The sequence below is a fragment of the Pituophis catenifer genome, unplaced genomic scaffold (assembly GCF_029215685.1).
Source record: "Pituophis catenifer annectens isolate HBS135680 unplaced genomic scaffold, rPitCat1.0.hap2 SCAF_1, whole genome shotgun sequence".
NCBI lineage: Eukaryota > Metazoa > Chordata > Lepidosauria > Squamata > Colubridae > Pituophis > Pituophis catenifer.
This window is the reverse complement of record NW_027256881.1, coordinates 338,095,032-338,110,550: the sequence shown is the minus strand read 5'-3', so window position 1 is coordinate 338,110,550 and position 15,519 is coordinate 338,095,032. Positions and strand designations below refer to the sequence as shown.

Genomic DNA, 15,519 nt, shown 5'->3' with positions numbered 1-15,519 from the left:
TGATTAGCTACCTTTATCACAAACTTATCTTCTGTAAATGAAGATAATATACTTTTGTTGTTAGTGGTGTGATTGGTTGCACCAGAATCAATAAGCCAATTATTGTTCTCATTTTGTTGTGTTTTGGTGTTTTCTTGTTTGTTTAGTCCATTTAGTGACCCAGATTTTCTCTCTTTTGAATTTTCTCTACCCCCTCTACTTTCTCTGTAATTTGGTGGGCTTCTATATTTGTGTCTATCTGTGGAAGACTGTCTATAATTGTATTTGCTCCTATATTCTGGCCTATGTCTCTCCCTTGAGACTTTGGGACAGTCTCTTCTACTGTGTTCCCTGGACCCACAATTGTGGCATCTAAAGGCTTCATTATATTTTTCTTGGAAAGCTACTTTCCTAAAAGATTTGTGTTCTGTTTGATTACTGGAACGATTTTTTCTTGAATTGTCTTCTGCTATCAATTTGTTAGATAGACTTTCTATGGTTAAATATCCTAAATTAATAGTATCTAAGTGTGACATAAAGCTATCCCATGATGGATCAAGTGAATTGATAATAACACTTTTCATTGTTTGATCTGAAATCACTTCCCCCCTCAATTGCAGCTCAGCTCTTATTTTGTTTAGAGATATCAAATGCTCACTTATAGAAACCCCTGGTTTCACTCTAGAAGAAAAGAAATCCTTAGACATTCTTGTAGTTGTAGCTACGCTATCGCTGTGAAATAGATTAAACATGCATTGAATTATTTCTGACACAGTTAGGTTTGATTTGATGCTATGATACATTGCAGGAGATACGCTAGATATTATTATGAAAAATGCTCTATGATGTAAACAATCTATTTTTAAAGTCCAAGGTCTTCTTGGAGGACTAGTTATAAAGAATAGTAAATTTTCTTTCATAAAGACAACCTGAAGCTGTTGATACCACTCTTGTAAATTAATGCCATCAATTCTAAGTTTTGGGAAGTCACTGGGTAAGTTCCCCACATTATTTTGTCCATTACTTACAACCTGAGGCAGTCCGTGGTCTCGCAAGTGCAGGAAATTACAGAACGGCATGGGGATGCTCGCAACGAGTCTGCGCGGTTCTCTGGCCAGTTCAAGTCTTTCGGGGCCGTCTACGTAGCTTTGCACATGCGCGTTGCTCATTTCTTCCTTGGCGTCGTTGTGGAAGGTTCTCTCCATTTCAGCTCTCTCGTTCCGCTCCTCTTCAGATGAGTCGGTCTCTGGTTCGGTTTTAGGGGTTCTGGTGGTGGCGACAGCTCTTCTCTTTCTTTCGTGTGCGTTGGCACTTGATCCGGTCTGCGGTGTAGGACGGAATCGGCATGGCTCTCTGGGCTCAGGTGTCGTCGCCTTCGAAGTCAGGATGGGAGCGTGCAGGTCTCGAGTTGTCGGTTTGATCTCTTGCTTCTTCGTTGGTGCCTTGGAAATTTTCAATCTTGGCCCAAAAGCAGCAAAAAGCGTTTTCATTGCTGACTTTACTTGAGACTTTGTTAAATCGTCTTCACTTTCTGAATCTGGTTCTTCTGAAGAGTTTGAGTCTTCTTTTTCACTTTCGTCGTCTGATAGCGTTTTTCGCGCCAGAAATTTTGAACTGAGCGTTTTGATTGGCTCTGCTCCATTCTCTTTTGAAGTTCGTTGAAACCAAGATGGCTGCCATTCAAAATTTCGCGCGGGATCACATCTTTTCTTTTTTACAACGACTTTCTCAGTATTCATTTCACTCACAGTTTTTTGATCTTTGGGTTTTTCTTTAACGACGTTTTTCTCTCTCGCTGCTCCGTTGTTCTTCAGCATTTCTTGGAGGTTCGCGATGAGGCTTTCATCGTTCTTCTGGCTTTTTAGTATCTTCAATATCTCTGACCTGAGTTCGTTATTTTCTATTTCGGTTTCTTCCTGGTCATTATTTTCATTTATCAGTTCTTCTTCTTCAGTGGTGTATTCTTCGGATTCTCTCGAAATCGCGTTAGTGGATTCGTTGACCATCTCTTGTTCAGTTTCTATTTCCTTGCTGTAGGCCCTGGTGTTGGGCCTATCTTTCTTAGACATTTTTAATTATTTATTGAGTCAATTAACCATCCTCTGCTACCAGCTTGTTGCAATATTTTCAGGATCAGACTCAATAAAGATAATAAGAATTAGAGATTTAAATATATTTCTCTTTAATAATAATAGGCATTCTATATTCGCTGAATATTCAAGATAGAAGCAAAGAAAATGGTGAGGGTGGCTCCTTATATATACAAGGGGTGGAGCCAGGAATGGGAGTGGTAAATTATGAATACATTAAAATCCAAAGAATAAGTTAACCCCTGATGTCCCATATATACATTATTTACACAATAGAGAATAAGGCATTTACATCTGACAGGGATAAAAAAAATGTGCTTTCTGCAAAACACTAGACTCCCTCCGTTTCCCCCCCCCCTCTCTTTTCTTTTAAATTTAACTGTATAAATCCAACTTCGGAAAGTTGAATAAGGTTTGTTTTTATATAGTATTTTTTCCTGCAAAAGCAAAACAAGTTCACTGGATAATTCTAGTTTTTGATCTCAAATTTTTTATCACCACTGTTCTTGTCACCCTGCAGCATTACTGGTCAAGTGTCTATGGAGATTCTCAATTATCAATGTCATCGTTGTCCCGAAGGTACTTTTCAAAAGGTAACTGGACTTGTCTTTTTTTCCCCTTGAAAATATTTCACTTTTAATCCGAGAGGATTCTTGAATTTATTTATTTATTTATTTATTTATTTATTTATTTATTTATTTATTTATTTATTATTTATTTATTTATTTATTCATTTATTCATTTATTCATTCATTCATTCATTCATTCATTTATTTATTTATTTATTTATTTATTTATTTGTATACCGCCCTTCTCCTTTCGGAATCAGGGTGGTGAACAGCCAGAATAAAAACATTTATACACAAAAGTTAAAATAATTATTTAAAACTAATTAAATAAACTTTGGCCCATAATTTAAAACATATCAATTAAAAATCAGTATCAAACGTTAAGTTTGATAAGTTTAACGTTCAGTTCTTGAACTGAAGAAGCTTCTTGGATGAGGAGCGAAACATTTTTAAGGAAAGAAAAAAAAAATACCAAGAAACTCCAGTTGCCTTTTGAAAAGCACCTTTGGGATTACTGGCTAAGAAGTATCAGTTAATAAAATGCACACCCTCCTTGCCACACGCAAAGGGGTATGGAGAGGGAATGGTGATTCTGACTTGTTAGAACTGACTATCCTATGCACCTTATAGCTATATGCATTTTATCAGCAGTAGGTTGATTCACAGGAGAGGGGCTAGGAATAAAAACAATACAGTTCAAAACCAGTAAATTAAAAGATTTTGTTCCACTTATTCTTGTCTGTCTGTTGCTTCCTCCTTTTTTTGCAGTTGCCAGTTTGTAATAAACATTCCTCTGACAATCTTTATTCTTGTTAACCCTCATGTTTTTCTTTCAAGTTCTATGGGCAGTCTGTGCAACTGGTTCATTGAACTGCTGCTTATGTCTTCCATGCCTGTTGTGACCCTCTTCCCTTTCTGCTTACAGAGTGCAGAAAGATATTTTATATATTTGGCAAAGGACACTTTTTCGAATGCCACAGCTGTCTCCTGCAAGCCATTTGAAAGACGTATGCTTCTTGACTTGATCTAAATTTCAAACCAGAATATACAATTGCTATCCATAATGGATGGCATGAAAGTGACCCATTAGCTCAGATAAACCTAGTATTGTTGCTGATAGCTATAGAATATTGAAGGAGGAAGTTTAAGTAAGACACAATCAATCAATATTTGAGAAACTCAAAATTGTTGTTGAAGTTATTGGCCAGGGAGCACTTTACAACTGGTATTATCCCAAAGGTGCTTTTTCAAAAGGCAACTGGACTTCGCTTTTTCCTTGAAGAGGTTTTGCTTCTTAGATGAGAAATGAAACGTCTTCAAGGAAAAACCAAAATTCAGTTGCCTTTTGAAAAAGCATCATTGGGACAATCTGACCTGGATGACTGAGACTCCATAGACAACTGCTACTATCCTTGGATAATTTGACTGCTAAAAGGAAAAAAAAAAAAAGAAGATGCAGTGGCTCAGTGCCTAAAATGCTGAGCTTGTCGATTGAAAGGTCAGCAGTTCAGCGGTTCGAATCTCTAGTGCCGTGTAACGGGGTGAGCTCCCGTTACTTGTCCCAGCTTCTGCCAACCTAGCAGTTCGAAAGCACGTAAAAAATGCAAGTAGAAAAATAGGGACCACCTTTGGTGGGAAGGTCACAGCGTTCCGTGCGCCTTTGGCGTTTAGTCATGCCGGCCACATGACCACGGAGACGTCTTCGGACAGCGCTGGCTCTTCGGCTTTGAAACGGAGATGGGCACCGCCCCCTAGAGTCAGGAACAACTAGCACATATGTGTGAGGGGAACCTTTACCTTTTTAAAAGGAAAGTAGGATAGAAATCTAACAAACACTGAGCCGGCATGCTGTAGTTAATTAGCACTGAGTCAGAATTGGGAACACCGAGCACAAGGTCACTCTCAACCATGGAAACTCGCTGGGTGACTTGGAGTATCAAGTCTTTATGTATTATCCAACTGATCTGACAGGGCTACTGTAGAGGAAAATAGGAGGAGGAAGACCTATTTACACTACCTTGACCTCCTGAAGAAATACAGAATATAAAATTAATGCACACTGCAACCAACTTTGTATCTAAGAAACCTCTTTTGGACCAAATCGTTGGTTTAATAACCAACATTTCCTACAATGACCAAAAGACAAAAGGATAATCGTCCCCTAATTATTCTCTAGCAATTGGTTATTCAAGTTTCTCTTGAATAGTCTGAGAATCAGACTATTCTCAATTCTGAGAATCAGTCTGAGCAAAGAGGTTTTACAGTCTGATCAGTAAGCTTATTCTCCAAGAACACAGGTGGGTAAATTCTGTTGGTCTGTAGGCTCCACAAACCATGTTTGACATGTTTCAATGTCAAATCCTGAAGCAGCAATCGCTTGGAATCAATCAAATTTTAGAGGCTGTGTTTGGAAAGGAAGTGGGGCAATCATATGGAATGTGAACATATTAGGGAATGAAAATTGAAGAACGATGTATATAGGCAGAAGGGAGAAAGCTAGCTGGGAGTAGATTCAGGACAAGGAGATAATAATAATAATAATAATAATAATAATAATAATAATAATAATAATAATAATAATAATAATAATAATAATAATAATTTTATTTCTATACCGCCCTTCTCCCGAAGGACTCAGGGCGGTGTACAGCCTATTTAAAAACACAGAAACAAAACAACAATTAAAATTTAAAATCATTAAATAATTAGGCTCCAATTAAAATCCCAGAAATTTTAAATACCCCAATTTAAAATCGTTATGTTGATAGCCCGGCCTGGCGGAACAACAGGGTCTTCAGTGCGCAGCGAAACACCCGGAGGTCGGAGATCTTACGTATTTCCGGGGGCAGTTCATTCCACAGGGCTGGGGCTCCCACAGAGAAGGCCCTCCCCCTGGGTGTCGCCAGCTGACATAACTTGGCCGATGGCACCCTGAGGAGACCCTCTCTGTGGAAGCGGACTGGTCGGTGGGAGGCTATTGGTGGCAGAAGTCGGTCTCGAAGGTACCCGGGTCCTATGCCATGGCGCGCCAGATGGGCTGGTGGAGGCCACTCTAGGATAATCCTAGCTTTAGTGGGCCTGCAGGGAGGGTGATAAATGGATGTTTTCAGCATTTATGGGATTCCTCCCTCTGGCAGAGGTTTGTTGCAAGGATGTAGGAAATAAGCAGGCTAAGCCTGAGGGCAGGGTCAAATGCATTATCAGTTTGTAGTCAATGCGCTTCCGCAAGAAACCCAAGTCCAGCCACCAGTGAATTCCGTTGACCCTTATCTAGCACCAATTTGGCTTGAACGTTAGTAGATCTTAGGTACAGATTGCATGAAATAAACTTGTAGTAGTGCTTTGAACTCAGCTCCTGTTACTGGTTACTTGCACCTGATAAGGGGCTTTTTATGCGAGTCAAGCTCAATGTTATTTAGCTGTTGTTTTTTCTTTTCCCATAGGATGATTCTAAAATCTTGAAGAAATTTGTTTTCTTCTAATTATCTAATCCAACATAGCTCTTACGAAAGTTGATTTCAGCCAAATATTTCAAGGACTCTGACAGCTCTGAACGACTATGTTACCTTGGCAGGTAGTCCTTGACTTACGATCAGTCATTTAACCACTGTTCAAAGTAACAACAGCCATAGAAAGGGTGCTTTATGGTCTGTAAAGCATTTCTGGTCTTCGCAAAATGCTGCACCCTCCCACGGCACATTACTGCATTTCGAGTATTTGGCAAGTGGGTCACATTTATGACTGATTACAACATCTTGCAGTCATGTGACAAATTGCTCTCTTTTTTGCCGGTTTCCAGCAGAAAACATCCATTCAGGAGAATGGATTCACTTAACGGCTTCTGTAGAAATAATATAAGAATTGGGTCCAGTCATGTGGGTACCTCGACTTATGACTAAAATTCTAATCCCAATTGTGGTTCTTAAATCAAGGACTGCCTGTATTAATTTGGGGTTGGATAGACTAGATCAACTAAGGTGTTTTTCACTTTAATTTTTTATTCTACAAGAAAATATTTCTGTGACAAGATCAGTATTTTAAAAACCCAATAGTCTGACAATTCCAAAACATCTACATCAAGGCATATGGCAAAATTATTTCTAAATTGCAATAACCATAACTCCACAGAATAAATCACTGGGGAGAACTCTTTACTAAGGCTACCAAATTAGTAGGCTTCAAATAAAAATTTTCATTGAAGCTACTTATTGAAGTGACTTAATGAATTAAATGATATCTCAAAGTCCACAGGGAACAGGTCTTGAACTTCAGAATAAATGCTTTGCATTCTACTTGTAAGGGATTGGAGAAAATAGCAAGCTAAATTAAGCGATCAATAAGATTAGATTCTTAAATACTGCAGCGAAGAGTAAAATAAACAATGTAAAACCTACAGTTGTGCCCTGAGAAAACAGAAATATATTCTCCAATTCTTTTAAAAGATTTCAAAAGAAAAGAATTTTAAAAACTAAAATCACCCTGACTATGTTTGATGATATACATACCCAGATCATTGCAGCTGCATTCATACAATATGCTAAGCTTTGATTAGTTTCAATCTTGCTTTGCTTTTTTTGTGCCTTATTTCTTATTGACATCATTTTTATATTACTCCAATCAAATGATCTGGACATTATACAGAAGAATCTGTATAATGTACAGTATACAGATATATACAGTAATCAAGAAAATGAGTAACTACACAATCCAAAAACTATAGTCAGATGGCCAGCCAATATTTAGAGGTAGTTCTAATTTACGACCACAATTAAATCCAAAGTTTCTGTTGCTATACAAGACATTTGTTGTGAGCTTTGCACCACTTTATGACCTTCTTGCCACAGTTGTCAAATGAATTACTGCAGTTGTTAAATTAGCAACATGGTTTTTAAGTAAACCTGGCTTCTCCTTTGACTCTGCTTGTCAGAAGTTTGCAAAAGGGGAACATGTGACTCTAGGACATTGCAACTGTCATAAATACGAATCTGTTGCCAAGCATCCTAATTCTTATCACAGGACCATGGTAATGGTCATAAGTGTGAAAAATGGTCATAAGTCACTTTTTTCAGTCCCTTTGTAACTTCAAGTGGTCGCTAAATGAATTGCTGTAAATCGAGGACTATTTGTACTACCAGGCATAAAGCGAGAGGTGTCAAACTCAAGGCCCGTGAGCTGGATCCAGCCCGCAGGGTGCCTAGATCTGCCCCGTGGGGCCGCCCTGCAAACAGCAAAGGACCGACCCGCAGTGTCTCTGCCAGTGAAAATGGAGTTCAGGAGGGCCGCATATGGCCTTCCTGAACCCCGTTTTCACTGGCAGAGGGTTGCAGGAGGCCGTTGCAGCCGAAAACGGAGCTCGGGAGCCTGTTTTTTTCTGTCAGAGCACTTGGGCCACCACAGGCGCCCGACACAAGTGACATCGAACTGGCCTTGCCCCTTGGCCACGCCCCCCCACGCCCTCCTGAGGTCAAACACAATACTGATGCAGCCCTCAATGAAACTGAGTTTGACACCTCTGCATAAAGCAATCAAAAGCACAAATAAAAATAACAGTTTTTAATTTTTCCAGGAAGCCAAGACATTTGAACATAATATTCCATTTGTGTTTCCAGAACTATAGTAAAGGATATTTTCATAAGCAGAAATGATTGGATTTTGACTAGTATTTCCTGGAAAATGCAAGTGGCTGTCCCAATCACATCCTGTTTGTCAGCTTCTAACCAGCATCTGGCTTGTGTCTTTGAAAATAGAAGTGGAGAGTTTATCATGGTTTTTACCCTTAGCAACCTAACAGAATACGGGGAAGAAATCACTGCATCTAAAATGGGGACTGAGGACTAGGTTAGGATCTCTCTGCCAATCATCAGGAATACACTCCAAAGCCAAAACAGAATGACATTACTATATTTGGTGCAATGGAAAAAGCCAATAAGAGAAAGCTTAAATTTAAAAATGTGCCAGATTTGGTTGAGTTAGGGTTAGGGTTAGGATTAGGGTTAGAGAGAAAAAAAAAAATCAGAAAAAAATCTCTGTTGAGCGAGGCAATTGGTCACCAATCATAAAATTATTGAGTCCTCCATTCAATGTCCCCTCCCACCTCCTTCCAGTCATGTGACCTCCAGTAGAGCTTTTAAAGAGCTGGAAACGATTGGGAAGCCATTTTCTAAATGCTTTCCTCTAACTGGTGATATGTTCTTATGACATCTGTGACCATGTTACTTCATCACAGTTATTGATCAGATGCTAAGCTAGATAGCAAGGAGTCCCTGGTGCTCTCAGAGCTTGGCTGTTTTCTTGCAGACGTTTTCATTACCAAAACTAGGTAGCATCATCAGTGATGCCAAAGGTGCCCTTTTTCAAGAGGCAACTGGACTTTCTGGTTTTTCTTTGAAGACGTTTCACTTCTCATCCAAGAAGCTTCTTCAGCTCTGACTGGATGGTGGGGAATGGAAGGATTTATATCAGGGGTATCAAACTCGCCATCCCCAGCCAGATGCATCATATGCTGGCCATGCCCACCCCCGTTTTAGCAAAGGGGGAAAAGTCACGATATCTCACATGACAATGCTGTGATGACGCAAGTTTGACACCCCTGATTTATATATATATATATATATATATATATCCTTCCATTCCAGGGGTGGGTTCTAAATTTTTTTACTACTGGTTCTGTGGGCGTGGCTTATTTTGTGGGTGTGGCTTGACAGTCATGTGACAATTATTTAGGATTTAGCAGAGGTACTGGTCTACCAGGCTTTTAACTGCTTGCAGAACTGTACCGATCTACCCATTTATTTTTGCAGGCACTGATCTACTCATTTGTTTTCTTTTAACACTGATCAGCTGTAGGGCGGCCCTTTGAAGCCCTGCGGCAAGAGATTAAACAGTTTTTTCCCTCTAGCCATCAGCTGGGACTCAGGAAGCAGCAATAGATTGGGGGTGGGGCCAAATAAAAGGTAAGAATAACGCAGGGGGGGTGAGGGGGTGGGAAGGCGCGGGGGGGCAGAATTGGTTTGGTGACGTCATATCGTCACCGCTACCGGTTTGGGAGAACCGGGCCGAACCCACCACTGCTCCATTCCTCACCATCCAGTCAGAGCTGAAGAAGCTTCTTGGATGAGAAGCGAAACGTCTTCAAAGAAAAACCACTAAATCCAGCTGCCTCGTGAAAAAAGCACCTCTGGGACAACCATGACCTGGGTGACTGAGAATCTCCATAGACATCGAAGTGATGTTACCTACTTTGCGTTATGAAACGCCTTCAAGAAAACAACCCAAAAGCACTAAGGAGTCCTTATTTCAACCCTGACCTACAAATATTCTCCTTTATAAGTTAGAGTGTCCTGTGGTCTGATGGCAAATTAGCCCTCATACCGTTTTGCTCTTCTGCTTGTTACTTACTGTGAGCCTAATTTGAAATCGAAAAGATGCTCCTGGCAATGCAGGTTGAGAGCAGACCATAAAACTGCAGTTTAAGGACATAACATATTAGTAGTCCTGCTGGATCAAGATAGCAATCCATTTTATTCAGAGGTGGACAACTCTTTGGCAGCCCTAGGCTGCATTAACATTAGGTGAAGGCCAAGGATATAAAATGCACAATGCTATATTACACCCGCGGGTAGGATTAGAATGTTTTGGAGTCAGTTTGCAACCTATGCATTTTCAGTGTGTCACATGTACAGTGGTTTTTTTTATGTTTCCTGCCTAGAAACAGTGAGAAATGTCCATCAGAGGGAAAACCCCTAAGAGCACAAACGTAACATAACTCAGAATGTCCCTAAGAGCACAAAAAAGGTCTGTACAAGTCGCCCTCAACTTACGACCACAATTGAGCCCAAATTTATGTTGCTAAGAGAGAAATTTGTTTAAGTTTTACTCCATTTGCCACATTTGTTAAGTGAATCACTGCAGTTCTGAAATTAGTAACACGGTTGTTAAGTGAATCCAGTTTCCACATTGACTTTGCTTGTCAGAAGGGGATCACATGACTCCAGGACACAGCAACCATCATAAGTGTCAGTCAGTTGTCAAGCTTTCCATTAATGGATGGAAACTGTCAAGTATTTGCAAGCCATTGGCACATGTGTCATACAGACACCAGTGGAGGCAGAGAGTGTCTCCACCCCTATGTGGAAAGGAGGGGCTTACCCTGAGTATAAAACCCCCTCCAACCTTTTCCACCTCGCTCTCTCCATCTCTCTCTTTTCATGTTTGTTCCTCATGAGACTTGATCTCTGTTGTACATAATTAATATGATTTATTATATGAATAAATAAGTTTAAGACATTTATGTATGCATCTGCCTCTGAACTCTTTTATGCTCCTGGGTGTTTCTACGATCCCAATTCCACAGATACTAATCAAGGAGAGAAGCAACTTAGAACTAAGGAGAAATTTCCTGACAGTTAGAACAATTAATCAGTGGAACAACTTGCCTCCAGAAGCTGTGAATGCTCCAACACTGGAAGTTTTTAAGAAGATGTTCATTTGTCTGAAGTGGTGTAGGGTTTCCTGCCTGGGCAGGGGGTTGGACTAGAAAACCTCCAAGGTCCCTTCCAACTCTGTTATTCTATTCCATTCTATCCGAATGTATGACCATGGGGATTCTTGTAATGGTCATAAGTGTGAAAAATGATCATAAGTTACTTTTTTCAGTGCCATTGTAACTTTGAATAGTCACTAAATGAACTGTGGTAGGCTAAGACTACCTATATGTGCCAGACTCACTCTGCATGTATAGGTTACCCACCCTGACTCAATCCAATATCTTATTTCTTCAGTAGGCAGCCAAATGCCTCCAGAAATAAAGTATAGAGGAGACATATTTGTTCCCCATCAATGAACATTCACAGATGCTCTACAGGTAGTCCTCGACTTATGACCACAACTGAACCCAGAATTTATGTTGCTAAGTGAGAAATTTGTTGAGTGAGTTTTGCCCCATTTTACAATTTTTCTTGCCACATTTGTTAAGTGAATCACTGCAGCTGTTAAAATTAATAACAAGGTTGTTAAGTGAATCTATCTTCCCCCATTGACTTTGCTTGTCAGAAAATCGCAAAAGATGATCACATGACCCTGGGACCAGTGGTGAAATCTAAAATTTGTTACTACTAGTTCTGTGGGCGTGGCTTGGGGGGGTAATGTGACTGGGTGGGCGTGGCCAATTTATTATTATTATTATTTTTAAAACCATTTTTCCTACAACCTCTTTGGCGAAGAGGTTGTAAAAAATGCTTTCAAAAGGCTCTGACGATCCCAGCTGAGTTGCCTGATCGGCAGAGACTTTTTTTCTTTTAAATGCCTCTAACGATCAGACAACTCAGCTTGGATCGTCAGAGGCATTTAAAAGGAAAAAGGTTTTTTTTCTTTTAAAAGCCTTTGATGATCCCAGCTGATCCGCGGGATCATCAGAGGCTTTTTTTTTTACTTTTAAAAGCATTTTTTCGGCGGAAGAGGTTGTAGAAAAAATGCTTTTAAAAGTAAAAAAAAAGCCTCTGATGATTGTGCGGCTCAGCTGGGCATGGGGGGGGGCAGGGATTTTTGCTACCGGTTCTCTGAACCACCTGCCTCCATCACTACCGGATCAGGCGATCCGGTCCGAACCGGGAGCATTTCACCCCTGCCTGGGACACTGTTAAGTGTTGTAACTATGAACCAGGTGTCAAGCATCTGAATATAAATCACATGACCACAGGGATGCTGCAATCATCATAAGTGCAAGAAATGGTAATAAGTCACTTTTTTCAGTGCCATTGTAACTTCAGATCAGGGGTGGGTTCTTCTTACCTTTACTACCGGTTCGCAACGGGAGCGTGCACACACGCGCTTCTGCACATCCGCAGATCGTCAATTATGACGTCCGGGTGGGTGGGCGGAGCCTCCCAGTTTCTAAAGAACCAGACAGAACCGGGAGCAACCCACCACTGCTTCAAATGGTCACTAAGTGAACTGATGTAAGTCGAGGACTACCTGTATTGCCTTTGAATATGGAAGCTCCATTACATGGCAGGGATATTTTAAGGCAGGGGTGTCAAACTGGCGGCCCGCGGGTCGGATGCATCATGTGCAGGCCACGCCCATCCCAGCTCCGCGAAGGGGAAAAAAAAAACACATGACGGCAACGCGACATGGCGAGTTTGACACCCATGTTTTAAGGACTTGATTTGGGGACCACCATTTCAAAACTAAACTTGAAAAAAGAAACCATCTGTCAGTTTCATAAAGGTGCAGATTCCAGTTTAAGGAAGAAACAGTCAGAGGTGAGACTTAAAGATCCAGTGTTCGATGAATGACCAGAAACCCCCCACTCCCCCTGTACAAAATGCCTCTGTATTTCCCTTGTGTTTAACAAGAATAACCATTCTTTTCCATTGTCTGCATGCATCCCTGGATGCTTTTCTCAAAGTATGCATGTAAGGCCCTGTCTGCAGTTTATTAGGGTGGGGGGACGTCTTCATTTTAAAACTCTGGAACATCTGCCTTTTCCTTTTGAGCTTGTTTTCTGAGCTAGCAGCAGCATGAAGGAATCTGGGAAATGTGGCTCATCGCTGGCAGACAGCCGATTGCTGAGTCAGCTGGATTGAAGGTGCCAAGGTGAAAGTTGTGTTGCTTTGACCTCTTCTTTTCTCCAGCTTATTTGGAGGAAAACTTTGAAAGCAGAAGATTATATTTTCTCCCTGTGACAAATAAGTTCCATTAAAAATACTTGGAAAGGAAAACATAGTGACACCTATGACAGGACCTGAACACTCTTCCGTACAATGCCCTTCCAATTGTGGAAATACCACTATTGGATTTCTTTAACAGAATAATAGAGTTCGAAGAGACCTTGGAGGTCTGTAATCCAATCCCCTCAAGCAGGAAACCCTATACTATTCCAGACTAATGGTTGTCCAATTTCTTCTTAAAAACCTCGATTGATGGAGCACCCACAACTTCTGGAGGCACCCACAACATCTGGAGGTGTTCCTCTGATTAATACTTCTGATAGGAAATTTCTCCTTAGTTCTAGGTTGCTTCTCTCCTTGATTAGGCTTCATCCACTGCTTCTTGTCCTGATTTCATGTACTTTGGAGAATAGCTTGACTCCCTCTTCTTTGTGGCAGCCCTTTAGATATTGGAACACTGCTATCATGTCTCCCCTAGTCCTTCTTTTCATTAAACTGGACATACCCAGTTCCTGCAACCGTTCTTCATATGTTTTAGCTTCCAATCCCCTAATCATCTTTGTTGCTCTTCTCTGCACTCTTTCCAGAGCCTCTACATCTTTTTTTTATATCATGGCGACCAAAACTGGATGCAATATTCCAATTGCGGTTTTACCAAGGCGTTATAAAGTGGTATTAATATTTCATATGATTCTATCCCAAGGGAACTGAAGAAGCTTCTTGGATGAGAAGCGAAATGTCTTCAAGGAAAAAAAAACAAAGTCCAATTGTGTTTTGGAAAAGCACCTTTGGGACAACCATGACCCGGATGACTGAGAATCTCCATAGACGTATCTCTCTGTTAATGCAGCCTAGGACTGTGTTGGCTTTGTAACTCCATAGATCCCTCCATAGGTTGCCCAGCTGATATGGTGAGGTACTTCAGAGAGCCATGAGCCTTAAAGACAATGACATCCGTATCTCATTGCTGAGTATGGATAACACTGACTGAAGGCAGACCTCAGCCCTTGTTCATTGACTAAACTATTTCACTGAATCTAATGTTAAGCCTGGGGTGATGGAGGAAGGGGAAAAAAATAATCCTGCCCTTGGGTCTAATTCCATCTCTCCACTAGTCATAGATACATAATAACAGGAAGCCGCTTCCTTTGTTCTTCTGTTTGCTTCACCAGCACTTAGTTGATCCCTAAAGACATTCTGGTAGCTAGTGCAAGGTTAATCAATCTCTTATCCATCTTACATCATTACATACTATCAATCTACATGCACACATAAAAACATTTGAATTACGCGCAGGGTATCTTGTGCCAGTGAATTCCTGCAAGTTCTCACCTTCATCCAATACTCAGCTTTGTAAGATCTTTACTTTCTCCATAGTAGTATGGAGATAGTGTATATTACAACGAATATATATTTATATATTATAAAATACATAATAGCATGCCATATATTATGTTGCTTTTAATAAACCTAGACAATATTATTTCCCCCCCTCTGGATTCTTACACCATTTATGTCTGCTTCTTTCTATCAAGTTGACTGCACCTCCATGTTTCCTTATCAACTGGAATGGGTCTCTCTCTCTCGCTCACACCCACAGACTGCCCAAAGTATGTACGTTTGCAATCACGAGACTTACATGATTGTCCATTTCATGTGTTATAACTTATATACGACTACAACAAAAAGGGTATAAAGAAAGAACAAAAACCAATATCCCCTCCAAACCCAGCCCCCAATTTCTGTACCCTAAAATATTTTTTTTATTAAAAATAAAAACCCAAGTGTATGTGTTCAGCCTTATATCCTATTCCAATGCCTGGGGAAAAAGTCAGATTTTTAAGGCTTTCTGGAAGGCTAGAAAGGGCAGGAGCCTGCTGGAAATCAACCACAAGGTTTCTCAAACTAAATTTTGCACCTTTGAACGGGCTTTCGTGAGCTATATTCAATGATTCAATAATAAACGGGATGATTAGGAAGGACAGGGGGGGTCACACCAATAAAACTTACTTGCTGTCTACTTTGGGCTTATATTTATCTATGGGATGGAGGAAAGAATCTTGGAACGACAAACTCCACCCCTTTGTCAAATTGATGGACCCGTGGAAGTATTGGTTGGTGACCAGGGTAATATGACTTACAATATGCAGATAGGCACTACGCTCCCAACAGGAATGAATGGGGGAGGGAGGGCTGACCATTCACAAGCTA

The 15,519-nt window shown here is 40.5% G+C and overlaps 1 protein-coding gene across 1 annotated transcript in view; it reads right to left on the bottom strand.

Moving 5' to 3' along the window:
* Positions 1-15,519, bottom strand: part of HOMER3 (homer scaffold protein 3) — a 62,517-nt gene that overhangs the window by 45,906 nt on the left and 1,092 nt on the right. The window lies entirely within an intron of this gene.